The sequence below is a fragment of the Rutidosis leptorrhynchoides genome, chromosome 8 (genome assembly GCF_046630445.1).
Source record: "Rutidosis leptorrhynchoides isolate AG116_Rl617_1_P2 chromosome 8, CSIRO_AGI_Rlap_v1, whole genome shotgun sequence".
NCBI classification, from domain to species: domain Eukaryota; kingdom Viridiplantae; phylum Streptophyta; class Magnoliopsida; order Asterales; family Asteraceae; genus Rutidosis; species Rutidosis leptorrhynchoides.
In genome coordinates this window covers 258,434,630-258,454,345 of record NC_092340.1, presented here as the reverse complement: position 1 = coordinate 258,454,345, position 19,716 = coordinate 258,434,630, and positions in this window count along the sequence as shown.

The window sequence follows — 19,716 nt, the reverse complement described above, 5'->3', positions numbered from 1 at the left end:
GTATTAGTAATAATATCATTATTGTTGTTAATATGATTATTAGAATAGTTATAATTAAACTTATAATCATAATTAACAAAATAGATATCTCTATAATTATTATTATTATCACTATTAACATAAGTACTACTATTATTAATATTATCATTATCATTATTAGTATTATTATTAAAAATTTTATTTTTACAATTATATTATTATTAAGAGGATCATTATTAGTAAAACTATCATGTTTATCATAGGTATTAATATCTTTACCTTAATAGTATTACAAATATTAATTTTACAAATAAAAGAGACTTATATGTAAAAGGTATATTACATACTATATTTTTATATGAAATATTAATAACTGTAATAATAACTAAATTATATATAGTGTATAAAAATATTTTAAGATATTATGAGTAATAATAAACACATATATAAATATTGAATTCAACACATTATATATATATATATATACATATATATATATATATATATATATATATATATATATATATATATATAACAATAAATTACAATTTAATAATATATTATAATAAATATATATATACAACATTGTTCAATTACAATTATATGTGTTAATATATATATATACATGATATAGGTTCGTGAATCCGAGACCAACCCTGCATTGTTCAGTTGTTCAATATTGTCATATGTATTTTTTACTACAAAATACATTAGGTGAGTTTCATTTACTCCCCTTTTTTACTCTTTACATTTTTGGGGCTGAGAATATATGCAAATGTTTTATTAACTATTTTACAATAATTATATGCGTGAGTTTCATTTGCTCCCTTTTTAAATGCTTTTGCAATATATATTTTTGGGACTGAGAATACATGCGTTGCTTTTATAAATGCTTTACGAAATAGACACAAGTGATTGAAACTACATTCTATGGTTGGATTATTAAATCGAATATGCCCCTTTTTATTAAGTCTGGTAATCTAAGAATTAGGGAACAGACACCCTAATTGACGCGAACTCTAAAGATAGATCTATCGGGCCCAACAAGCCCCATCCAAAGTACCGGATGCTTTAGTACTTCGAAATTTATATCATGTCCGAAGGAGGATCCCGGAATGATGGGGATATTCTTATATGCATATTGTGAATGTCGGTTCCCAGGTGTTCAATCCATATGAATGATTATTTTGTCTCTATGTATGGGACGTATATTTATGAGAAATGAAAATCTTGTGGTCTATTAAAATGATGAAAATAATTATTTATGTTAAACTAATCCATCCGGACGAAGTCCATATTGATTACAAATGATTCACAATAGTTAGTTACATCGCGAGGTACTTGACCTCTATATGATACATTTTACAAACATTGCATTCGTTTTTTAAAAGACAAACTTTCATTACTTCGAAAGTTGACGACATGCATACCATTTTCTAATACATCCAACTAAAACTGACTTAACCATAATCTTGATGAATTCAACGACTCAAATGCAACGTCTTTTGAAATATGCCATGAATGACTCCAAGTGATATCTTTAAAATGAGTAAATGCACAGCGGAAGATTTCTTTCGCACCCGAGAATAAACATGCTTTCAAGTGTCAACCAAAAGGTTGGTGAGTTCATTAGTTTATCATAAACAATAATTTTATAATTTTAATAGACCACAAGATTTCATATTTCCAATTCTCATAAACATACGTCCCATACAGAGAGACAAAAATATCATTCATATGGATTGAACACCTGGTAACCGACATTCACAATATGTATATAAGAATATCCCCATCATTCCAGGATCCTCCTTCGGACATGATATAAATTTCGAAGTACTAAAGCATCCGGTACTTTGGATGGGGCTTGTTGGGCCCGATAGATCTATCTTTAGGATTCGCTTCAATTAGGGTGTCTGTTCCCTAATTCATAGATTACCAGACTAAATAAAAAGGGGCATATTCGATTTAATAATTCAACCATAGAATGTAGTTTCGATTACTTGTGTCTATTTTGTAAAACAGTTATAAAAGCAGCGCATGTATTATCAGTCCCAAAAATATAAAGAGTAAAAGGGAGTAAATGAAACTCACACATATAAATATTGTAAAACAATTGATAAAGCATTTTGCATGTATTCTCAGCCCAAAAATGTATATAAAAAGGGAATAATAAAACTCACGCGTATAAATATTGTAAAACAGTTAATAAAGCATTTGCATGTATTCTCAGCCCAAAAATGTAAAGAGTAAAAAGGCAAATGAAAACTCACGCATATAAATATTGTAAAACAGTTAATAAAGCATTTGCATGTATTCTCAGCCCAAAAATGTATAGAGTAAAAGGGATCAAATGAAAACTCACGCATATAAATATTGTATAACAGTTAATAAAGCATTTGCATGTATTCTCAGCCCAAAAATGTAAAGAGTAAAAGGGATCAAATGAAACTCACCTAATGTATTTTGTAGTAAAAATACATATGACTATATTGAACAATGCAGGGTTGGCCTCGGATTCACGAACCTATAACATTTGTATATTCATTAATACATATTCTTGTAATCGAAGTTATATATCTTTAGTTTTGTATTAAGATTAATATTTATATATATGTATATAATTTTATTAATATTTATCATATATTATAATGTTCATTTGACATATAATTTAATTAACGTTATATTAATGTAGATGACATTATATTAGTTAAAACGTAATATTATTTAATATTAGTATACTTATATAATAAATATATTCTTATATAATTTTCTTTGGTTTGAAAAGTATTTATGATAAAAGTACTAGAATAAGGATATTAACAGTTATAATACTGATGATAATAATAATAATAATAACTTTAGTAAAGATGACAATTTTGACAATAATAATAGGATAAAATGATAGTTTTCATAAAGATAATATTTTTAACAATAATAGTACTTTTAATAACCATGATACTTTTTAATAAAACTTTAACTAATCATATTACTACTAATACTAATATTAATGTTAAATGATAATCCTAATACTAACTATTAATAATAACAGTACTTAGTACTAGGACTAATTTTAATAATAACCAGTGGATAATTTTTAGTAAAAATGACAATAGTAATAATAATTTTTAATAATAACAATACTAATAACAATCATATTACTAGCAATAATACAATAATAATAATACTAATAATAATAATAATAATATCGTAATTTACATTAATGAAGTTAATGATATCAATAATAATAACTATTAAAATGATCATAATTAATAATATAACAGCAATAATAACAATTAATAATAATAATAGCAAAAAATAATAATAATAATGATAATAATAATAATAATAATAATAATAATAATAATAATAATAATAATAATAATAATAATAATAATAACAAAAAATAAAAATGGTAATAAAAACTACCTTCCAAGACTTTTAGTAAAAAGAATTCCACAAACCGGTTTCAAACCCATGACCTCCCGCTTCAACACCAACACTGCAAACCACTACTCTAACGGATGCTTTTCTATTTTAATACGTTCCTAAATCTATATAACCAGACCAACCAGAAGCCCATTTATTAGCCCAACGTTGCAAGTCCACTTAGATATAATTGACCCAATATAAACTCTAGTACTATTACGGCCCAACAGCAAATACTAGCATTCTTTTGCCCGCGTAAAAATTCATTGGCTTTTATTGATCTGGTAATACGAATTTCAATTGGCAGAACATAAAAAAAATAAAAAAATAAAAACGCAGGTCCTCTCCATCATGAATTTCATCATTCCTCTTAATCATCTTCATCATACCCATCTTACATGTCATCGATCATAATCATCATTTATATCGTCACCTTCATCACATGATTCTCCAATCTTCATCATCCTTACTGTGATCATATATTCATATCCCCACTTCTATTTTCATCATCGTATGCATCATCCATATCATCACAGCTCATCATCATAGTTACTTCGCGTGTAAAATTAAACGAAATTAAGGACTGCAGCTCGTGATTACTGTATCATCATCAACAGCGAATATCCTTATCAATATATCGAATTCATGATTTTGTGCATCACTATTCATCACTGTTCATCGTCACTACCAACATCATTTCGTTAAACTGCACTAGTAATCACGAAGAAGATTTGCAGGTTGGTTCGTAATGATTGAGCTGCTTTGTTCGAGTAGGAATAACAACAGCCCTTTTTGGACTTTAGTTCGTGTGAAACAGAAAAAGAAATGCAGCAGTAGCTGCAGTAGATGGTGGCTCGTGGGTGATGGTTTTGGGGTTACGACGACAGCAGCTGTAGCAGTATGTTTTCGATGGTTGCAGGTGATCGTTAAACTGTTTTGGTGGCGGACAAACAGCAGATAGTTGTTGTTTGCAGGTGGCGGTTGTTGGGTGTTTGTGGAGGTGAGTGGCAGTGTTAGAAGGTGGTACAAGGTGGTGGTGAAAGAGGGTGGTTCATGGGCTGTAAACACAGAGTAATCGAGCATCAATAGTTGTTGGTTGGTTGTTCGAAACAGATACGTGAAAAATATATATATCTAAATATATGGAAGGGATGTTCGGATGGTTGGGTCGTGGTTGATTAATGGTTAAAACGGAAATATGCAGGTGGGTTTGGTTTGAGGGTTTGTAACCGAAGATGATGATAGTTCTTGGTGTGTAGGTTATTAAACACGAGGTATATGTATATATATTTATAACCATATGTATTATGTATATTTATATACATATATATAAGATAGAGATAGAAAAGATAAAGAGAAGAGAAGAGAGTTTGAGATGGGTTTTAGATGGTCTGTTGTATGCATGTATATATATATAATTAATGTGTAAGTGGGTTATGATGGTTAGTGTTTTCAACATAATTATATATTATATCATATAGATATAAGTCACTACTTGCAATTAATCATGAAATCACGGAAGTAAAAGTCACTTTAATAATACACATAATATAATAATATTTAATAATTTAAACGTGTAGTAAATAATAAGCAGCCTTAAATTTTAAACTTATCTGCCACAGTTTTTAAGAAATATTATATCGTGCCCCGTTGTTCACTCAGTGGCGAAATAAAAGTCTTCAGAAAAATCCCATATTTTTAAATTAACTATGTTATTTTATTTTTGTCATTATAATATAAAATTCGAGCATTAACAATTAAATAAAAATTACATTAATTATTCACTCCCAACCTCAAGTAAAATATGAAAAGTTTTAAAATTCAATAAATAGTTTCTAAATACATTTTTAATAAGCCTAAAATTTATAGAACTCATTTTTGTGTCACCGTTTATTTTAAAATTACATAAGCTTGAATTTTACTTGTTCAATATCAATCGAAACATCAAGCGAGTATTACAATCATTTAATATTTATTTTTAATATACTTTATATATATATAGAGATATATTTTAAATAATAATTATTATAATATACCATTTTTATTTTATTAATATTTAATAACAACAACATATTATACTTCAGATTATATTTCAATTTATTATTTATATATACATACACACATATCTATTTACAATTAATTGTTCGTGAATCATCGGGCACAGTCGAAGGGTATCTGTTTACTTGAATATAAATTCCAAAATTTTCGAGACTCAACATTACATACTTTGTTTATCGTGTCGAGTTCATATAAAGATTTAGTTTAAATTTGGTCGAAAATTTCCGGGTCGTCACAGTACCTACCCGTTACAGAAATTTCGTCCCGAAATTTGAGTAAGGTGGTCATGGCTAACAATAAACATGTTTTCATGACGAATATGAGTTGATAAATTGAGTTTTATCATCATTGAGTAATATGGATAAAACAATTCGATTATTAGAAGGGCATGAATGAAGCGATCACAAAATAGTGAAATGAAAAAAATAAGTTTCATCATACTTTTGACTAGTCATTGTTGAATAAAGTTCGTCTTAACTTTTAACGTCGTCTTGGTTGAGTTTCGGAATTCAAGGGATTTTAAGAAAATTTTCGAAATCGAAAATATTTGATTCTTCGGCTAATAAGGGAATTAAGACCTCTATAATTAAATACGGTGATCTGCCTCGATTACTCTGTCTGATATTTCCATTATAAATTTACCTTTTCCGTTCCATTCATTTCTACCACTTCTATACCTTCTTTCTCCATTCATATATCCAAAAGATTATAATAATGCTTAATCCGGTTCTAATCCTTGTTCTTGTTCTGACTATCGTAATTATCGTTCTTCTTTTCCAACTCCCACCGGAAGAATCTGTTTATTTCTACTATGCTCTAGGGATTATTGTATTTATAATCCTCCCGTGTCTTTATATTGCTATACGCACTGATATCCACAGTTTGTAACTTCGGTGTTGTCATTGGGCTTTATATCTTCCCTTATACCTTGAAGTCCTTGCTTCTGTTTTCTATAATCATTGTCATCCCCAGTTAATACTTCCCCCTATTTGCTGCAATTTATACTCAAATTTCTATTTCGGAGCTTTGTCCCTTCGTTTCTTCTTCTTGCGATTGGGCATCTCTTGTAATGGTCCAGAATTTTTGCAGATATAAGTTTTGGAATGAACATTGTTAATGTTCTAAGAAGAAATCGTAATGGCACGATTTGATTTGTCAAATTACCAGAATCACTGAGAACAGAACTATCAAGAATATATTTTCTTGATATGTTCGGAGGTGAAGTAGAATGAATGAGTCGTGTAACATGGCACATGATGATGTTATGATCTGTGAATCATCACGTTCCATTAGAAACTCAGCATGACCTACTGTAATATAATCACGTTGATCAAGTGTCATTATATTATACTAACTCATGCATCAATTCTCAACACTACTTCAAAAACATTCATAATTTAAGCTCGAAAGTTTACAGAATATAGAAACTAACAGTTTCTATATGATGTAACACTGATAACACGAAGAGATTAATGATTTCAGATAAGAATAATAAAAATATCTTCTGAAATATGGAGGATATTTATAATGAAAGATACGATGATATCTCGGAATATCTAAGATCAGAGGATGATAGAAACTATTGTCTGCAAGGGTTTAGAGTAAGGAGCAAGATATTCACTAAAGACTTTAACAGACATTGAATCATTTGTATTCTTTGAAGTCAAACTTATTCTTTATGATTTGTCCACGGCTTTCTTCATAATTTCGCATAATCTGCTTTTCAGTACTAAATTTTCTATTGAATGTTTCCAATATAATGATACACAGGAAGCACTAAGAGGTATATAATTTCGGACGAGAATATTTATGAAAATATCCTCGAAAATATCGAAGATATTGATGATGATATTTTGGAATTTCTAAGTTCGATGGTTGATGGAGAAAGATTTTTCGCAAGATTTTAACATGAGTTTGGAGTAGGATATTCTCTAAAGATTTCATCGGATACAAAATCATCTGGATTCTTTGAATATAGGGTATGGTCCTTGTATTTGTCCTTGATCTCCTTCGTGGTTAGCTCAATCCATTTTTCAGTTCCAATTTTTCTGAGCTTTTCCAACGTACTATTCTTTATCATTAAACTGCCGACGATTAAGGTCGTTTACAGTTGTCTACAGTTTCTGCTGCTTCAATCAGCTTTTTCAAAGTTCAATGTATTGATTCGTAGGCTGGGTGCTTTTCAAAATTAAAAATCATATTTCTAAGAGGTGAATGTTATATGTATACATATAACTGTTGTTGTAGATATGTTGTGAGTTTTCAAAGTACTGATTGCTGATTCCCGATAATTGGTATGGCAGTTCTCGTTACAAGATGCGGATGAGTATATGATAAGAGTTCAATAGATAAATATAGTGATTTGTCGGAGATATTTAAGCCAATGAGCAGCGAGGTTGCTGGTACGTCTACTGATAATATGGTGGGATATAAAAGGTTTCTCTGGTAACAATAAAAGAGCATGCATATAAATCAAGGTGATAATAAGGTTGTTTCGAACGAAAAGTCGAAGTTGACTTGCTGGAGCTGTGACAAAATTTGCTACTTTAAAATGAATTACCAAGTTAATTTTTTTTTTTTTGTAATAATAATACTAAAGGAATTAGCACAGATACGTGTTAAACGTTTACTCAGGTTCCAAGAGTTTTCAAGTGCATAACTATAAGCATCAATCTCTTCTTACATAGATGAAGTGCGGTTGGTTCATCCTCTTGATTGAGGTGTTTTCAAGAATTACGAAAGGTTTGAACGCAGATTGTAATCGTCAAGATACAAATGAGGTTTACGATGAAATCAAGTGGCAAACTTGAAGAAATGTTTAGTTTCATATGTTATAATTAATATTTTAATTCATTTTAATTATCCAATGTTATTAGTCCACAGTCGATAGTCCACAGTTGGCAGTCCAATAATTCATATATAGTTTAATATATAATATTCGAATTAATTAATACATATCGTGACCCGTGTACATGTCTCAGACTCGATCACAACTCAAATTATATATATTATTATAGAATCAACCTCAACCCTGTATAGAGAACTCGATCATTACTGCATATAGAGTGTCTATGGTTATTCCAAATAATATATATAGATGCGTCGATATGATATGTCAAAACCTTGTATACGTGTCCCGATATTTAAAGTGCGTAAAATAAATAACAGAAATTAAATGACGATAAATAAAGTGCGTAAAATAAATAATAGAATGTAAATGACAATAAATAAAATTGCGAGAATTAAATTGTGATAAAATAAATTGCGATAATTAAATGTACAATAAGGAATTAACAGTTAGCTAGGAACAGTTAGCTAAGATTTTGTTAGCGTGGAACCTTAACAAAATTTCTCATAATTAAATTGTTTGTTTCTAACAAATTTTATTTTGTCCAATGTTTACTATTTGTCTTATTAACTATTAAAAGTGTATTCCTGTTAATTTGTCAATTAGGTTCAATCTTATATGAATTAACTCTATTTTAATTCTATTTTTAATAATAAAATACGAATGTCTTGGTATATGAATTAATATTTTTTTTTTATATATCATATAAGATTTAAGCAGAGCTCGGATACTCAGTAATATCGAAAACTCTATTTTGTCACAGCTCCAACAAGACAACTTTGACTTTTCGTACGAAACAACCTTATTATAACGTTGATATATACGCGTGATCTTTTATTGTCAACAGAGAACCTTTCATATTCCACCATGTTACCATCAGCGTTTAATCATCTAAAAACACAATCCTCCTGAAACCACCTTGGATTAATAACTGATAATTCAGATATCATAGCATTAAATGCAGAGGAAACAGAAAATGATAGGTGGTCTAAACGGCCAAAAGTTTGATGATAAAGAAAGGAGTGTTAGGAACGCTCGATAGAAAATTTGGGTATTGAAAAACAGATTGAGCTACCCATGAAGGAGACCAAGGACAAATACAAGGACCAAACCCTATATTCAAAGGATTCGGGTAATTCTGGATCCGTTGAAATCTTTAGAGAATATCTTGCTCATTACTCTAAACCCTTACAGACAATAGTTTCTATCATCCTTTGATCTTAGATATTCCGAGATATTATCATATCTTTCATTATAAATATCCTCCATGTTTCTGAAGATATTTTTATAACTATTCTTATCTGAAATCATTAATCTCTTCGTACTATCAGTGTTACATCATATAGAAACTGTTAGTTTCTATATTCTGTAAACTTTCGAGCTTAACATATGAAAGCTATTGAAGTAATGTTGGGAAATTGATGCATGAGTTAGTATAATATAATGACACTTGATCAACGTGATTATATTACAGTAAGTCATGTTGAGTTTCTAAATGGAACAGGATGATTCACAGATTATAACGTCATCATGTGCCATGTTACACAACTCTTTCATTCTGCTTAACTTCTGAACATATCAAGAAAATATATTCTTGATAGTTCTATTCTCAGTGATTCAGGAAATTTGACAAAACAAATCGTGCTACTACCTTTCCTTTCTATCTTGTATATTATGATAATTCGAAACTCCATACCTATGAATTCTGGACCGTTACTTGCGAAAAGTAAACAAAAGCATGAAGCTCCGAAATAGAAAGGGGGTATAAATCGCAGCAAATAAAAGAGCGCATTAACTGTGGATGACAAAAATTATAGGAGACAGAAGCATGGACATTGAAATATAAAGGAAGATATAAAATCCAATAACAACACAGAAGTTACAAACCGTGGATATTAATACGAATAGCAATATAAAGATACGGTATAATTAAGAATAGTATCCCCTCAAGGCAATAGTAGAAGTAAACAAATTTTCTGGTGGAAGATTGAAAAGAAGGATGACAGATACATAGATAGGAAAATATCAAGAATCAGAACTGGATGGAGCATTTCCACAATATTTTAGAAGTAGGAATAGAGGAAGAAAGTATAGGAATGGTGCAAGTAATGGAACGGAAGAAGTTCATCTATAGTGAAAATAACAGACAAAAAAATCAAAGCAGATTTCTGCATTAATTATAGAGATCTTAATTTCCTTACACGCCGAAGAATCAAATCATTTAGATTTCGAAAATTTTCTTTAAATCCCTTGAATTTCGGAATTCAACCCTGACTCTGTCAAAAGTTAAGATGAATCTTTATTTTCCTATTTCACTCTTGGGTGATAGCTTCATTCGTACCCTTCGAATAATTGAGTTATTTTTATCCATATTAATCAATGATGATGATAAAACTCTATTTATCAACTCATATTTGTCATGAAAACATCCTTATTGTATTCCATGACGACCTCTATCAAATTTCGGGGACGAAATTTCTTTAACGGGTAGGTACTGTGATGACCCGGGAATTTCCGACCAAATTTAAACTCCAATCTTTATATGGTATCCACACGATGAGCAAAATCTGTAATGTTAAGTCTCGAAAGTTTTGAAATCTACATTCATATAATCAATTACCCTTGACTGTGCTCGATGATTCACGAACATTTGTGTGTATAGATATGTATATATAAGATCTAGTTATATTAATTGAAAACGTTAACAAAGTATTAGATGTATATTACTTTACATGAACGTATTTGTTCCAATATATATTTAATATAATTATAGACGGAATTAAATGATAATATCAAATGATTGAATTATCAGATACAATGTGATTATGATTACGAGTCTCTGTTATGAGGTCCACATTGATTTAAGAAATCTTTCCATTTTAACAATATTCGGAATAAATGGTACAGTGATCTTCTAATTAGATCAAGGAGTCAATTAACAAAAATCAGACAAAAGTTAATGGAGATTCCTGTTGATTTCCAATATATGTTTTACAATAAATTACTCGTGACTTATAATAAATTAACTATTAAGTAAAAATACTAATTGAAATAATAAGATATAACCGAAACTTTGTTAAAAATAATAACCAGACTATATTGATTTTTTGTTCTTCTTAACTGTGATTTTGTTGAAATAATCCGCATAGATACAATTGTGTCACTATCCCCTTTATTTTTCCTCTGTCTTCTACTTCGTCCGAATAAACATGTCTACCCATATTTTTATATAAGTTAATTCAATCATGAATCAATCAACTTTTTCTATTATCAAATATCAATTATAATCATACGTGCCCTTCATGACAACTATCATCACTACTTTAAATCATCACTTGAGTTTTAAAGAATCAAACTTAACAACTAAATTCATGTATCTTTCTTTTATCTTGCTGAGATCACATCTTTAACCACTATCTATATCAATTATCCATTCTCTATATATCTATATCTATAACATACATATATACATACGGGATATCTAAGATAAAAACCCATTTCACTTATGATTTTCTTTTCCTTCTTGCCTTCAAAAGTTTTCTATTTCTCCTTGCTTGTCACCACTTCACACATTGATCGATCACCACCACTCTTTCACTCTTTATCTCTCATCCTCTCTCTCACTGATTCATTTATATTAACTGCCATCATCACCATCATGTACAACCATCGAGCTCCTTTAGCACCCACAACAACCGGTAAACACCCTCTTGCTCTCTTTCTATATATCTTCACTCTTTCTATTCTCTTGAACGTAAACCCAACCCAAACACCCATGATTTAGCTACTACTATAATCCGTATTTGTGTTTATAGATTGTGAACTCTAACACCTTCCAACGCCACTCCAACAATCATGACCTCCACCACCATGTCTCCTTCAACCGTGAGCACACCACCATTTTTTTTATTTCTCTCCTGTTTCGGTAAACTAACTTAACACCCATCCCTGCTACCGCATACAATTTTTACCCAAAAATCAACATAACGGCTACAACATGTATATCTTTGATGTTTATATTTCGATCACCACAAACCCACTAGACAATCACCTTCCTTCTACTACTCCTGTTCTCTATTTATTTTCGGTGAACACCCAAAAACCACCTGCTGCAACCTTATTCTATTTCTAATTGTTTGTAAGCAACCCAAAACCACTCCACTGTTATTTGTTGTTGTTCACGTTGCCACTGCGTCTTTTATTTCCGTTTTAATCACCTTCACTCCACCACTTAAACCCATCGAAAGGTTTCAACTACTATGTATCACTATTTCTGCAGCGGCTATAGCATCGGCCCCCTATCCAAACACCACTCTTAAACCACCACCATAGACCATCGATCATCACCAATAACACGCTGTAAATTACTACTATTTTCCATTTAAAAACCACCATTTAACTATCTTTGTTGCTACTGTTTCTGTGTAAAAGATGAACGAAATAATGATGAGTGAAGAGGTCGACATGATAATGATAAAAACAAGATGATGACCCTATAATGATGATGGCCACGATATATTTTGTTTTCCTGCTACATGTCAGTTTCTATTTCTATTGATAACCGAACCAGAAAGTCTTTTTAAATACCCACTTGCAAATAAACCAACTCTCCTTTTATATTATACTGACATCGACTTCTATTTATAATGGGCCGATCATGTTTTAACAAAATTACGTTATGAATTACATATAGTTGGGCTGCTATGAATTCTTTGGGCCGAAGTAAAAATGGGCCAGGTTATAAGTGATATCCATTACCATGGTTACTGCGGCTGCCACTTTGTGTTTTCCTTCGTATTTCTTTTTGCTAATCATGAACCGCCACATTCGAAAACCATCATCACAAACCACGCTTATGTTGCTGCTTTCTTTTCTTTCTGTATTCGGTTACAGTGATGGGAGGAAGAGGGTATCAGATGATGAAACAGGAAAATAAAAACGATACACGAAATGATAATAATTTTACGTTTATGATGATGATGACACGTGAAGATGACGATGGAAGGTTACGATGTACAGTAATAAATTGATGAAGGAAAGTGAAGAGGAATAGTGATGATAGATTAGATGATGAAAATGATGTTAATGTGTTGAAGAAGATAGAACAGAAAATATAATCGGGATAAATAAATAATTTGGGGATTTAAATCAGAAAGAAACGAGTGGTCCAATGGTTAAGGTGTGTGCCGGGTGTGCGAGAGGTCGTGGGTTCGAGTCCTACCCGAGGCGTTTTATTTTTAGGACAAGCTAATAAGGTAGTTCTCAATTTTTATTATTATTATTATTATTATTATTATTATTATTATTATTATTATTATTATTATTATTATTATTATTATTATTATTATTATTATTATTATTATTATTATTATTATTATTATTATGATTGATATTGTTATTACTAGTATTAATTAGTATTGTTAAAATTGCTATTATTACTAATATTATTATCATTACAAATACAAGTATTAGGATAAAAATTATCATTTATTATTATTAGTATTATCATTACAATTATCATTTTTAAAATTTATATTATTAACAAAAGTATTTTTTTACTAAAATTATCATTTGCATTATTATTACAAGTATTATAATTCTTATTATCATTAAGTATTATTATTATTCTTAATAATATTATTAGTATTAGTATTACTATGGTTATTATTTTAGTTATTACAATTGTAGGTATTATCATTATAAAGACATGACAACTATTGGATATTATTATTATCATTATTAATTCCATAACAACAAAATTTACTATAACAAATAAATATCTTCTATATAAAAGTATAATTTTTACAACTATCATAATATCTCCTATAATTATAAACATTAGGATTATTTATATAGATATTTACATATAACAAATTATTTATTTTTAATATAAAATTTAACATATGTCTACGTATATATGAATCTAAATAAATATTAACTATTTTAAATATATATAAGATAGATAATTTAAGACCATAATATATAAATCTGTTTGACAACGTTGATACGTGTTAATAGATATACAATTGTTATAGGTTCGTGAATCCGAGACCAACCTTACACTTGTTCAATGATGTTATATGTATTTTTACTACGAAATACAGTATGGTAAGTTTCATTTGCTCCCTTTTTAAATGCTTTTGCAATATATATTCTTGGGACTGAGAATAAATGCGCTGCTTTTATAAATGCTTTACGAAATAGACACAAGTACTGAAAACTACATCCTATGGCTGGATTATTAAACCGAATATGCCCCTTTAGAGTCTGGTAATCTAAGAATTAGGGAACAGACACCCTAATTGACACGAATCCTAAAGATAGATCTATCGGGCCCAACAAGCCCCATCCAAAGTACCGGATGCTTTAGTACTTCGAAATTTATATCATGTCCGAAGGAGGATCCCGGAATGATGGGGATATTCTTATATGCATATTGTGAATGTCGGTTACCAGGTGTTCAATCCATATGAATGATATTTTTGTCTCTATGTATGGGACGTATATTTATGAGAACTAAAAATGGAAATCTTGTGGTCTATTAAAATGATGGAAATGTTTATTTATGTTAAACTAATGAACTCACCAACCTTTTGGTTGACACTTTAAAGCATGTTTATTCTCAGGTATGAAAGAAATCTTCCGCTGTGCATTTGCTCATCTTAGAGATATTATTTGGAGTCATTCATGGCATATTTCAAAAGACGTTGCATTCGAGTCGTTGAGTTCATCAAGATTATTATTAAGTTAATTATAGTAAGATATATTATAAAATGGTATGCATGTCGTCAACTTTTGATGTAATGAAAGATTGTCATTTCAAAAACGAATGCAATGTTTGTAAAATGTATCATATAGAGGTCAAGTACCTCGCGATGTAATAAAATAAACCATAACCTTTATTTCATCAATAAAGGTTTAAAAGCTTTACGTAGATTATCAAATAATGATAATCTAAAATATCCTGTTTACACACGACCATTACATAATGGTTTACAATACAAATATGTTACAACAAAATAAGTTTCTTGAATGCAGTTTTTACACAATATCATACAAGCATGGACTCCAAATCTCGTCCTTATTTAAGTATGCGACAGCGGAAGCTCTTAATAATCACCTGAGAATAAACATACTTAAAACGTCAATAAAAATGTTGGTGAGTTATAGGTTTAACCTATATATATCAAATCATAATAATAGACCACAAGATTTCATATTTCAATACACATCCCATACATAGAGATAAAAATCATTCATATGGTGAACACCTGGTAATCGACATTAACAAGATGCATATATAAGAATATCGCCATCATTCCGGGACACCCTTCGGATATGATATAAATTTCGAAGTACTAAAGCATCCGGTACTTTGGATGGGGTTTGTTAGGCCCAATAGATCTATCTTTAGGATTCGCGTCAATTAGGGTGTCTGTTCCCTAATTCTTAGATTACCAGACTTAATAAAAAGGGGCATATTCGATTTCGATAATTCAACCATAGAATGTAGTTTCACGTACTTGTGTCTATTTTGTAAATCATTTATAAAACCTGCATGTATTCTCATCCTAAAAATATTAGATTTTAAAAGTGGGACTATAACTCACTTTCACAGATTTTTACTTCGTCGGGAAGTAAGATTTGGCCACTGGTTGATTCACGAACCTATAACAATGTATACATATATATCAAAGTATGTTCAAAATATATTTACAACACTTTTAATATATTTTGATGTTTTAAGTTTATTAAGTCAGCTGTCCTCGTTAGTAACCTACAACTAGTTGTCCACAGTTAGATGTACAGAAATAAATTGATAAATATTATTTTAACTTTATATTTTATAAGCTACCATACACCAACCAGTTAATATATTATATGTATATATTGTTATAGGTTCGATGAAATTAAATATATTAACTATTTACAATGTGAAGTCCAATATATTTGTTAAGAGAATTATTAATAAGAGTTTCATTACTATAGAAAAAGGAGGCGCAACAAGGAGTTTTAAAAGAGGGAAATTTAAAGGATGAAATACCCAAAGGATCGGAGAAGCATCTTAATATTCGGGAAGACGGAACCCGGTATAGGGCTGAAAGGATTTGGGTACCAAAATTTGGAGATATGAGAGAAATGGTACTTAGAGAAGCTCATAAAACCAGATACTCAATACATCCTGGAACGGGGAAGATGTACAAGGATCTCAAGAAACATTTTTGGTGGCCGGGTATGAAAGCCGATGTTGCTAAATACATCGGAGAATGTTTGATGTGTTCTAAGGTCAAAGCTGAGCATCAGAAACCATCAGGTCTACTTCAACAACCCGAAATCCCAGAATGGAAATGGGAAAACATTACCATGGATTTCATCACTAAATTGCCAAGGACTGCAAGTGGTTTTGATACTATTTGGGTAATAGTTGATCGTCTCACCAAATCAGCACACTTCCTGCTAATAAGAGAAGATGACAAGATGGAGAAGTTAGCACGACTGTATTTGAAGGAAGTCGTCTCCAGACATGGAATACCAATCTCTATTATCTCTGATAGGGATGGCAGATTTATTTCAAGATTTTGGCAGACATTACAGCAAGCATTAGGAACTCGTCTAGACATGAGTACTGCCTATCATCCACAAACTGATGGGCAGAGCGAAAGGACGATACAAACGCTTGAAGACATGCTACGAGCATGTGTTATTGATTTCGGAAATAGTTGGGATCGACATCTACCGTTAGCAGAATTTTCCTACAACAACAGCTACGATTCAAGCATTGAGATGGCGCCGTTTGAAGCACTTTATGGTAGAAAGTGTAGGTCTCTGATTTGTTGGAGTGAAGTGGGGGATAGACAGATTACGAGTCCAGAGATTATACAAGAAACTACCAAGAAGATCATCCAAATTCAACAACGGTTGAAAACCGCCCAAAGTCGACAAAAGAGCTACGCTGACATTAAAAGAAAATATATAGAATTTGAAATTGGAGAGATGGTCATGCTTAAAGTTGCACCTTGGAAAGGCGTTGTTCGATTTGGTAAACGAGGGAAATTAAATCTAAGGTATATTGGACCATTCAAGATTATTGATCGTGTCGGACCAGTAGCTTACCGACTTGAGTTACCTCAACAACTCGCGGCTGTACATAACACTTTCCACGTCTCGAATTTGAAGAAATGTTTTGTTAAAGAAGATCTCACTATTCCGTTAGATGAAATCCAAATCAACGAAAAAATCCAATTCATTGAAGAACCCGTCGAAATAATGAATCGTGAGGTTAAAAGACTTAAGCAAAACAAGATACCAATTGTTAAGGTTCGATGGAATGCTCGTTGAGGACCCGAGTTCACCTGGGAGCATGAAGATTAGATGAAGAAGAAATACCCGCATCTATTTCCAGAAGATTCGTCAACACCTTCAACAGCTTAAAATTTCGGGACGAAATTTATTTAACGGGTAGGTACTGTAGTGACCCGAACTTTTCCATGTTTATATATATTAATTTAGATTGATATTTACATGATTAAATGTTTCCAACATGTTAAGCAATCAAACTTGTTAAGACTTGATTAATTGAAATATGTTTTATATAGACAATTGACCACCCAAGTTGACCGGTGATTCACGAACGTTAAAACTTGTAAAAACTATATGATGACATATATATGGATATATATATAGTTAACATGATACTATGATAAGTAAACATATCATTAAGTATATTAACAATGAACTACATATGTAAAAACAAGACTACTAACTTAATGATTTTTAAACGAGACATATATGTAACGATTATCGTTGTAAAGACATTTAATGTATATATATCATATTAAGAGATATTCATACATGATAATATCATGATAATATAATAATTTAAAATCTCATTTGATATTATAAACATTAGGTTAACAACATTTAACAAGATCGTTAACCTAAAGGTTTCAAAACAACACTTACATGTAACGACTAACGATGACTTAACGACTCAGTTAAAATGTATATACATGTAGTGTTTTAATATGTATTGATACACTTTTGAAAGACTTCAATACACTTATCAAAATACTTCTACTTAATAAAAATGCTTACAATTACATCCTCGTTCAGTTTCATCAACAATTCTACTCGTATGCACCCGTATTCGTACTCGTACAATACACAGCTTTTAGATGTATGTACTATTGGTATATACACTCCAATGATCAGCTCTTAGCAGTAGGTTTATCCAAGGAACTTAAGGTTCGTGAATCAACCAGTGGCCAAGTCTTACTTCCCGACGAAGTAAAAATATGTGAAAGTGAGTTATAGTCCCACTTTTAAAATCTAATATTTTTGGGATGAGAATACATGCAGGTTTTATAAATGATTTACAAAATAGAGACAAGTACGTGAAACTACATTCTATGGTTGAATTATCGAAATCAAATATGCCCCTTTTTATTAAGTCTGGTAATCTAAGAATTAGGGAACAGACACCCTAATTGACGCGAATCCTAAAGATAGATCTATTGGGCCTAACAAATCCCATCCAAAGTACCGGATGCTTTTGGTACTTCGAAATTTATATCATATCCGAAGGGTGTCCCGGAATGATGGGGATATTCTTATATATGCATCTTGTTAATGTCGGTTACCAGGTGTTCACCATATGAATGATTTTTATCTCTATGTATGGGATGTGTATTGAAATATGAAATCTTGTGGTCTATTATTATGATTTGATATATATAGGTTAAACCGATAACTCACCAACATTTTTGTTGACGTTTTAAGCATGTTTATTCTCTGGTGATTATTAAGAGCTTCCGCTGTCGCATACTTAAATAAGGACGAGATTTGGATTCCATGCTTGTATGATATTGTGTAAAAACTGCATTCAAGAAACTTATTTTGTTGTAACATATTTGTATTGTAAACCATTATGTAATGGTCGTGTGTAAACTGGATATTTTAGATTATCATTATTTGATTTTACAAACATTGCATTCGTTTTTAAAAGACAAACTTTCTTTACATTGAAAATTGACAGGCATGCATACCATTTCATAATATCCACTATCCAACTATAAATTGATTTAATAATAATCTTTGATGAACTCAATGACTCGAATGCAACGTTCTTCGAAATATGCTATGAAAGACTCCAAGTAATATCTTTAAAATGAGCAAATGCACAGCGGAAGATTTCTTTAACACCTGAGAATAAACATGCTTTAAAGTGTCAACCAAAAGGTTGGTGAGTTCATTAGTTTATCATAATCATTTATTTTCATCATTTTAATAGACCACAAGAATTTCATTTCCAGTTCTCATAAATATACGTCCCATGCATAGAGACAAAAATAATCATTCATATGGTGAACACCTGGTAACTGACATTAACTAGATACATATAAGAA